The sequence below is a fragment of the Peromyscus californicus genome, unplaced genomic scaffold (assembly GCF_007827085.1).
Source record: "Peromyscus californicus insignis strain IS unplaced genomic scaffold, ASM782708v3 Scaffold_8__1_contigs__length_139910024, whole genome shotgun sequence".
NCBI lineage: Eukaryota > Metazoa > Chordata > Mammalia > Rodentia > Cricetidae > Peromyscus > Peromyscus californicus.
The window spans coordinates 16019190-16027390 of record NW_026294606.1 but is presented as its reverse complement, the minus strand read 5'-3'; the positions used below and the strand labels follow the sequence as shown (position 1 = coordinate 16027390).

At 44.4% G+C, this 8201-nt stretch overlaps 1 long non-coding RNA gene across 1 annotated transcript; it reads right to left on the bottom strand.

Moving 5' to 3' along the window:
• Positions 1-243: 243 nt before the first annotated feature.
• On the bottom strand, positions 244-7766 carry LOC128104325 (uncharacterized). Its single transcript, XR_008215959.1, has 4 exons — positions 7474-7766; positions 6856-6991; positions 2709-2803; positions 244-390 (listed from the first exon to the last, which is right to left on the bottom strand). It is a non-coding gene; the product is annotated as an uncharacterized LOC128104325 (long non-coding RNA).
• Positions 7767-8201: the final 435 nt, after the last annotated feature.

Genomic DNA, 8201 nt, shown 5'->3' with positions numbered 1-8201 from the left:
AACTTTACACACTGAAGCTATTTATAATCCCTAAAAGAGTAGGAATATGTGTTAGATTCGAATTTGAGGTCCTTATCTTGCATGTCCTCTGACTCACCTATGAATCGTTCTGTGCTTCCTTCACTGAGTATGGAAACAATTTCACATTCAACTATTTTAATCACCCCTCGTCAATCACTCGCAGATAGTTCCTAACCAGTGACTAATACGTTTTGCTTCTATTAAAGATGGTGAGGTTGATGACTGAGTCACAGTGCTGGGACATCCTGCTTGGTATCAAATGTTCTGCTAATGGCAAACAGAGTTTACCTCTCACCTGCAGGAGAATGCCAGTAAGCCTTCGCACTGTCATCTGGAGCTTCTTCTTCCTTCTAGTCAAACTCAGGTAAGCTGCAAGAGAGCACAAGCCAGCTCAACACTTGGCTGCTGTGGGATGTTCTGTATGGCAAATGTGTTGCTCTGATTGGTCAATAAATAAAACACTGATTGGCCAGTGGCTAGGCAGGAAGTGTAGGCGGGACAAGGAGGAGAATAAAGCTGGGAAGTGGAAGGCTGAGAGAGAGAGAGACACTGCCAGCCGCCACGATGACAAACAGCATGTGAAGATGCCGGTAAGCCACGAGCCATGTGGCAAGGTATAGATTAATGGAAATGGATTAATTTAAGCTGTAAGAACAGTTAGCAAGAAGCCTGCCACGGCCATACAGTTTGTAAGCAATATAAGTCTCTGTGTTTACTTGGTCGGGTCTGAGCAGCTGTGGGACTGGCAGGTGAGAGAGATTTGTCCTGACTGTGGGCCAGGCAGGAAAACTCAAGCTACACTTGGCCTTGATCTCTGTCATTTGTATGAAGGATAGTAGGGCCTTATTGAAGAGTATGTGGTGATTTTGTCTGGAGACGGGAAAACAGAAGCTGAAGGTTGGTCAGGGAAGGGAGGCTTTGTGAAGTTGGTAGAGTGATAGGATACATCAGAGGACTAAACAAACATTCATGGAACAACTGTGATACCTGAAGCACCATGAGAGATGGAAATATAAACACAGCACACTAGCTTTTAGGGGAAACAATGTCATGTATATGAATATCCAGCATAAACCACATTTTTATGTATGTTTTCCCATTCATATTTTCAATAGCATTATAAGCCTGAAAATATTGTCTGTTTTTGACAGGTTACAAAAATGGCTCAAAGAATTTTATTAACCTGTTCAATAGGATCATAGAGTTGGGTTGGTCAATAGTAGAGACAGAGCTGACGCCATGATACGCTGTGCATGAAAAGACAGGGAGTGGGAAGGAACAATCCAAGACACAGTCTAGCAAGAAAAAAGATTGCATCATGACTAGCAAAGGAAAGGGATGAGAATTTGATTCCACAATAAAGAAGTTAGTTCTTGAGAAGGGGAGAGAGCTTCACTGGTACAGTGCGTGCCTTACAAGAACCTGGGTTTAATCCCCAGGCCTTCTAGGGAAAAAATAAAATCCAGGAGTGATAGTGGCTCCCACCTGTAGAGGTGGAGGTGGACAGACCCCTGGGCTTGCTGGCTGGGTAGTGGCACCCACTTGCAGAGGTGGAGGCAGGTGGACCCTTGGGGCTAGCTGGCTAGTCAGGCTACCTTATCCTGAGTTCCAAGTCAATGACAGACTGTCTCAAAACATAAGGTGGGTAGTACCTGTGGGTGACATCTGAAGATGTCCTCTGGCCTCTCCACACACACGTACATGTGGACACCTACACACAGACACACACATAAACACACACAGTCCCCTGAGTTTCGGCTGCTGTGGAGTAGCAGGATCTCAGAAGTACATTATAACGCAGATACAATGACAGAGGCAGGGCCTGGTGGGGCATGCCTTTAATCCTAGCATCTGGGAGGCAGAAGCAGGCAGATCCTTGTTAATTCCAGACCAGCAAAGGCTGTATTGTCTTGAGGGGAAAATAAAAAGTTTAGAGAAAAGATAGTTCACATTTCCTGGCCCAGAATCCTGGGCCAGGAAACCAGCTAAGGCTCAGTAGAACCCAGTCCACAGGACCTCTTCACCTCTAGGTAGTTTTATGACCTCAGAAGCCCCTTCAGAAAAGTGGCTATTTGTACATGTGAAACACTGATATCTATTTCCCATACCAACTAAAGCTATTATTGACAACTAGGTCTTGACCTGCCTTGTAGCTCTATAAAATTATATGCAAGTTATAAGAATGCATTACAATAAAACCACTTTCCCAACATTTAGTAGAAAAATCTAAATTACTTTGCACTTTTGGTGTTCAAGTATCACTGTTGAGCTCAAAATAACGAGATAACAAAAACATACTTTTATAGTAGTTCACAGTGCAATGTTGTGATGGTATACAAGCTTAATCCTATCACTCAGGAGACAGAGATCAGTCTGGATCTGTGTGAGTTCAAGGCCACACTGGGAATAGAGCACACACCTTTAATCCCAACACTGAGATCTCATGTCTTTGCTTGGGAAGCACACACACCTTTAATCCCAGGACGTAATATGGCAGGGCAGAGAAAGGTATTTAAGGTGTGAGGAAATAGGAACTCACTGTCTTTAGACTGAGGATTTTGAAGAGGTAAGAACTAATGGCTGGCTTGCTCTGCTTCTCTGATCTTTCAGCCCTCACCCCGATATCTGGCTCTGGGTTTTCTATTAATAAGACCGTTTAGCAATTCATGTTACAGGGACTGGCTTACAGTTCAGAGGTTTGGTCCATTATCATCATGGCGGGACATGGCAGCACGCAGGCAGACATGGTGCTGGAGAAGGAGCTGAGAGTCCTGCATCTAGTCTAAAGGCAGCAGAAGAGACCTGTGTGTCACACTGGGCATAGCTTGAGCATATGAGACCTCAAAGTCCACCCTACAATGACATAATTCCTCCAACAAAGCCACACCCACTCCAGCAAGGCCACATTGCCTAATAGTGCCACTCCCTGTGGGTCAAGTTCACACGCATGAGTTTATGGGGGCCATACCTATTCAAACTGCCACACAAGCTGAATGCCCTTTCAGAATATCGTGTGGCCTTACAGTTCACAGAAATGTACTCTTTGCTCTTCCTCATCAAGGGTGACACTTTTAGAATGTGGTTCCTTTTGCCAGTCTTCCCTTCAGCAAAGTCAGGTGAGTCTCTTGTATCTCTGTATTCCCTCCCTTATACAAAAGCCCTGAGTATACAAACTGCTGTCTGTAGTACTGAGAGTCAGTTAGTACAGTTTTTTGTTATTTTCTAACTTCACACACTGTCATTAAATCTTTCCCTCAGTCTACCCTGCATAGCTATATAACACAAACACACAAAGAATGGAGCTGACAGCCAAACATGGGAATGGGTTACTATTTCGACAGCAGCCTAAGAAAGTCCACTGTGGGATGTTCTGTATGGCAAATATAACACTGATTGGCCAGGCAGGAAGTGTAGGCGGGACAAGGAGGAGAATAAAGCTGGGAAGTGGAAGGCTGAGTCAGGAGACACTGCCAGCCGCCATGATGAGAAACAGCATGTGAATGCCAGTAAGCCACGAGCCATGTGGCAAGGTATAGATTAATAGAAATGGATTAATTTAAGCTGTAAGAACAGTTAGCAAGAAGCCTGCCACGGCCATACAGTTTGTAAGCAATATAAGTCTCTGTGTTTACTTGGTTGGGTCTGAGAGGCTGTGGGACTGGCGGATGACAGAGATTTGTCCTGCCTGTGGGCCAGGCAGGAAAACTCTAGCTACAAAAGTCAATCAAACAAAAAACAAAAACCTAAGCAAAGTTTAGTTTGTTTGAGTAAAACTCTATGGTACTAGATAGTTTTTCCTCAACTTGACACAAGGAAGAGAGAACATCAATTGAGAAATTGCCTCCATCAGACTGGCCTATAGACAAGTGTATGGGGACCTTCTCTTGATTGATGATTGATGTAGGAAGGCCTAGCCTACTGTGGGCAGAGCTCTCCTTAGGCAGGTGGTCCTGAGTTGTATAGAGAAGGAAGCTGTGCAAACCACGGATTGTAAACCAGTAAACAGTGTCCCCCAATGATCTCCGTTTGAGTTTTCTATCTCGAGTTTCCTGCCTTGAGTTGCTGCCCTGAATTCCCTCAATAATGAGCTATGACCACATTGTATAAGCCAAATAAACCTTTTCTCCTCCAACTTGCTTTTGGTTGTGGTAGATATGACAGCAATAGAAAGCAAAATTGGACAGCTATTGAACAGGAGGTCATCCAAACATGCAGCTGAAATATCTGTATCCCCAGAGTTCTCAAGAGAAGCAGTTAGATGAGAAAGAGCATACGTCAGTATCCATGTCTGCAAACAAAGGCAATCACCCACGATCTTACAGATTCAGGTTTCCTTTACATGATCCATCTTTGGATTCCTTTTCTAATTCACAGTTCCCAGATATATATATATATATATATATATATATATATATATATATATATATATATATATATATATATATATAAGTTAATAAATAAAACAACTGCAGGTCCTGAATCTGAGCATTACACTGTGAAAAGTAACTATGAAAATGATATCATATTTAAGATCTAGATGACAATTCCTTATGAGAACATACCCACGGTGTGAGCAAACAACTCTTAGAGGGGCATTTCTACTCTAGCCTCTCACCTACCCAATGATATTTTAGAAATACACTTATGTTCCTAGATATTGGCAAGTGAGGATGTAAAAATGAAGGAGAAAGAGCATACACTCTGAGTAGACCACCATCCAGATTCTAACCTGGAAATTATAACATAGCAGGGGTCCTGGTTCTGCCAACATAAAAATGAAAACCAACTCAATTGTCTAAGCTCCTTCTAAAGCTCGTATACAGCTTTGATAATTGGCGGTAGCATCAATTTTAGCTGTTTAATAGGATATCATCAACAAAAGCAGAAATGTCAAGGAGCTCATAGTGACATTGTTTCTATTTTTGTGCAATAGTCAAGTGATACTTATGCCAGGGTGACTTAGTCTTGGCTCTGACACACCACTTTGACAGAGAGCTGGAAATGGCCCGTGACTGGTACAGAACAGAACACTGAGCAGAGGAAGAGTCCCCACACCTTGGCACCCTGTGCTCACTGTCTCCTTTCTTGCACACGTATTGGAAACAAACTTTAAGGCCCCAACATCAAGTCTGCAAGCTTCTGCAAGCTGATGTGAAAACTCCAATCAGCAGCTCACCCCACACAAAGGATAACTGATGCTCTCCGTGTTGCTATCCTGTTGGGGAACCTTTAATGCTCCATAGATGTGATTCATCTTGCATACCTTCTCAAAAGCAAGAGAGGACGTTGTTCATGTTTTCCCCATGCTGCCTCAAACAGTGGCCATTACTGTTATCAAACTAGTGTCTGTGATCCCCAAGTAGTGCTCTACTTGGTTAATATGGCTATAAATCAGTATTGCCTTAATTTTTAATTGGCAAAATTCTATTTATCCGATAGAACTCGGTGCCTTAGGACTAGAGAGATGGCTCAGTGGTTAAGAGTGCTTGCTGTTCTGGGACTGGAGCTCAGTTCCCAGCACTCACTTTGGGTGACCAGTAAGTGCCAGTAACTCCAACTCCAAGGAATTCAACACTCTCTTCTGGCCTCCAAAGGAACTCTGAGTACGCACTGCTGTGCCCATAGAATGCTGCTGCCTGAGCTTGAATGAACAGCAAACAACTTTTCAAGCTCAGAAAGTCATATTTTTTTTTCTTTCATTTATTTTTATGATTGTTTCTTGGTGGGGGAGGAGTAGTCATCGGTGGATATCCACAGTTCCCTAACTCTGCGTTTTCCCTCTTCCAGGGGAAGTTAGCATCCATGAAAGGACCTCAGACTCTGATTGTTTGCTGCAAACAGAGCAAAGACCTTAGATCCTGTATCCAGGCTTTCTAGTCCTTCACTTAGCACCCAGGATGCTTTTATTTCCACAGCCAGAAGCAAGGGACACAAAGCAATGATAGTAATTTACAGGCTAGTTTCCCAGGGGGTGGGGGGGGGGGGGGGGGGGGGGGGGGGGGGGGGGGCGGGGGGGGACAGCCTTGGGGTCTTCCTGTTTTCACTAACAACATCCTCCTCCATGACAACTCTGTTCCTTAACTTCTTGCCCTTTAAGGTTGGGAAACTACTATGCATATACTGCATCACCTTTCTATGTATTGTATGAATCATTAACTCCCACCTGACATTAGAATGAACTTTAATTATCTTCTAACTCAAAACCCCACTTTGGAGCCTACTGAAAGGGCAGAGAGTAAAACAATTTTCAAAGGTGTGCCTCTGATGTCACCACGTAGGACAACACATCAGGTTGCTGCATGGACCTGCGTGGAGAAGGAGCTTTAAAACTCTATCAAAATCTTATAGAGAGGACGAAGCTCAGTTGGTAGAGTCTAGCAAGCACAAGCTTTGGGTTCTATTCCTAGCATCAAGTAAATTGGGGTTACACTTGGAAAGCTGAGGCAGGAGGATCATTGTGAGTTGGAGGACAACCTGAGACTTCTTCAAACAAAAAGTAAAACTGGAACAGAGTTGGGTGAATAGGGTTGCATCCCAGCAGGTGTGCAGGAAGCACTGGGTTTGATCCTGAGCACTGCATGAACTAGGCTTTTACCCCGGCACTCATCATGCAGGGTGTTAGGGAGGGAGGATCAGAGATTCAAGGTCATTCTCACTATATATCAAATTTGAAGCTATCTCAAAAAATCCCCTCAAATAGACACACACCAAGCAAACACATCTGCATGGTTAACACGACTTTATGGTCCTCCCACGCTCAGCACTTTGGAGGCTTCTCCAGGAGATCGGAGTTTCAAGCTTAAGTAACAAGTCCTCTGATCGTTGCTTCCTTACTTGTTTATGTCTGGAGTCTGTCGCCGAGGGCCACAAGGAACAGTGCAGGTGAACTTAGTTCGTGAATGACACAGCTTACTCATATAAGCAGTTCCTACATCCACATCCATGAGCTAAGAGAGACAAATGGTCAAAACTGCAATACAAGCAAAGAAGAGAGATTAATTAAGTCTTGAATCGGAGCCTCAGAAATCACCAGGGTGGTCAGGCATGAAGTCGGTTTGTAGCAACTAAGCATGGCAAAACCTGTAATGAATAATTTTGCCACATTGACCAGGCTCCAAGATGCGTGCTGAGAGATGCTTGGTGGGAAACCCAGGGCACAGAATTTGATGAGAGACAAGAGGTTTCTTCACAAATGGAAGAAAGCAGGGGAAGCTCCATCCTTGGGGGCTTCGGGATGTGACGAACTTGAGACGAGAGGATACAATGAGACAACCACTTTGCAAAGTCTCCCTTACCCACAGAGGAGCCTTCTTCCCTCTTCTCTGGTTAGACCGCCACAGGAGAAATTACTTCCGGCAGCTAGTTAATTTTTCTTAGGTAAGTCAAAAGGATCAGAGTGGGGTGGAATGAGAAGGGAAGGGGAAGGGGAGAAAACACAGTTTCTAAGGATACCTATTACGTAATCTGCTTTTTGTTTTCATCTGAGACAGGGTCTCATATAGCCCGGGCTGGCCTTGAACTCACTGCCAAAGATGAATTTTAACTTCTGATCATCCTGCCTCCACCTCCTGAGTTCTGGGATCACTGGCCAGTCCCACCATGCCTGCTTGAGTCTGGGGCTGGGATCGGAAACTAGGCAAGCGCTCTGCCAACTAACTGAGTCCCATGGCAATTCTCCTCTGCCTCACGCCTGCTTTGTCATCCAAATTGCTTTACTCCGCAGCTGCCACCTCCACTGGCACGAATGCCCAAAAGTCAGAGGGATTCAGCCTACTAGTTCTGGTCAAGGCTCAGTGTGTCTCCAGAACATAGAGGCCCTCAGTTCCACTGGGAAGGCATTATGACTTACATTACTAGAGAAAGGAAATTGTGACCAGAGACTTAATGGGAAGTTCATTTTCTCAGGAACGGGGTGGGGGCGGGGCTGTTTGAAAGCCAGCTCACCCGACTTAAAGCTTTGAGTCTGTCGTTCGACTTTTTTTTTCTTCTTCTTCTCAAAGGTGTTCTGGGGAGCAAAGCATGTAGGCAGCATAATAAAAAACAGTCTACGGGGCTGGAGGACCCCCACCAGGGGACTGGCATTTAGAGATAAATGGGCTGTGAGAAGGTTACTGGAATTGCCATTCCCTGGCCAAGTTCTTCTTTCAGGCAGTAGAGAGCCCATGTGAAATAAAATGCAG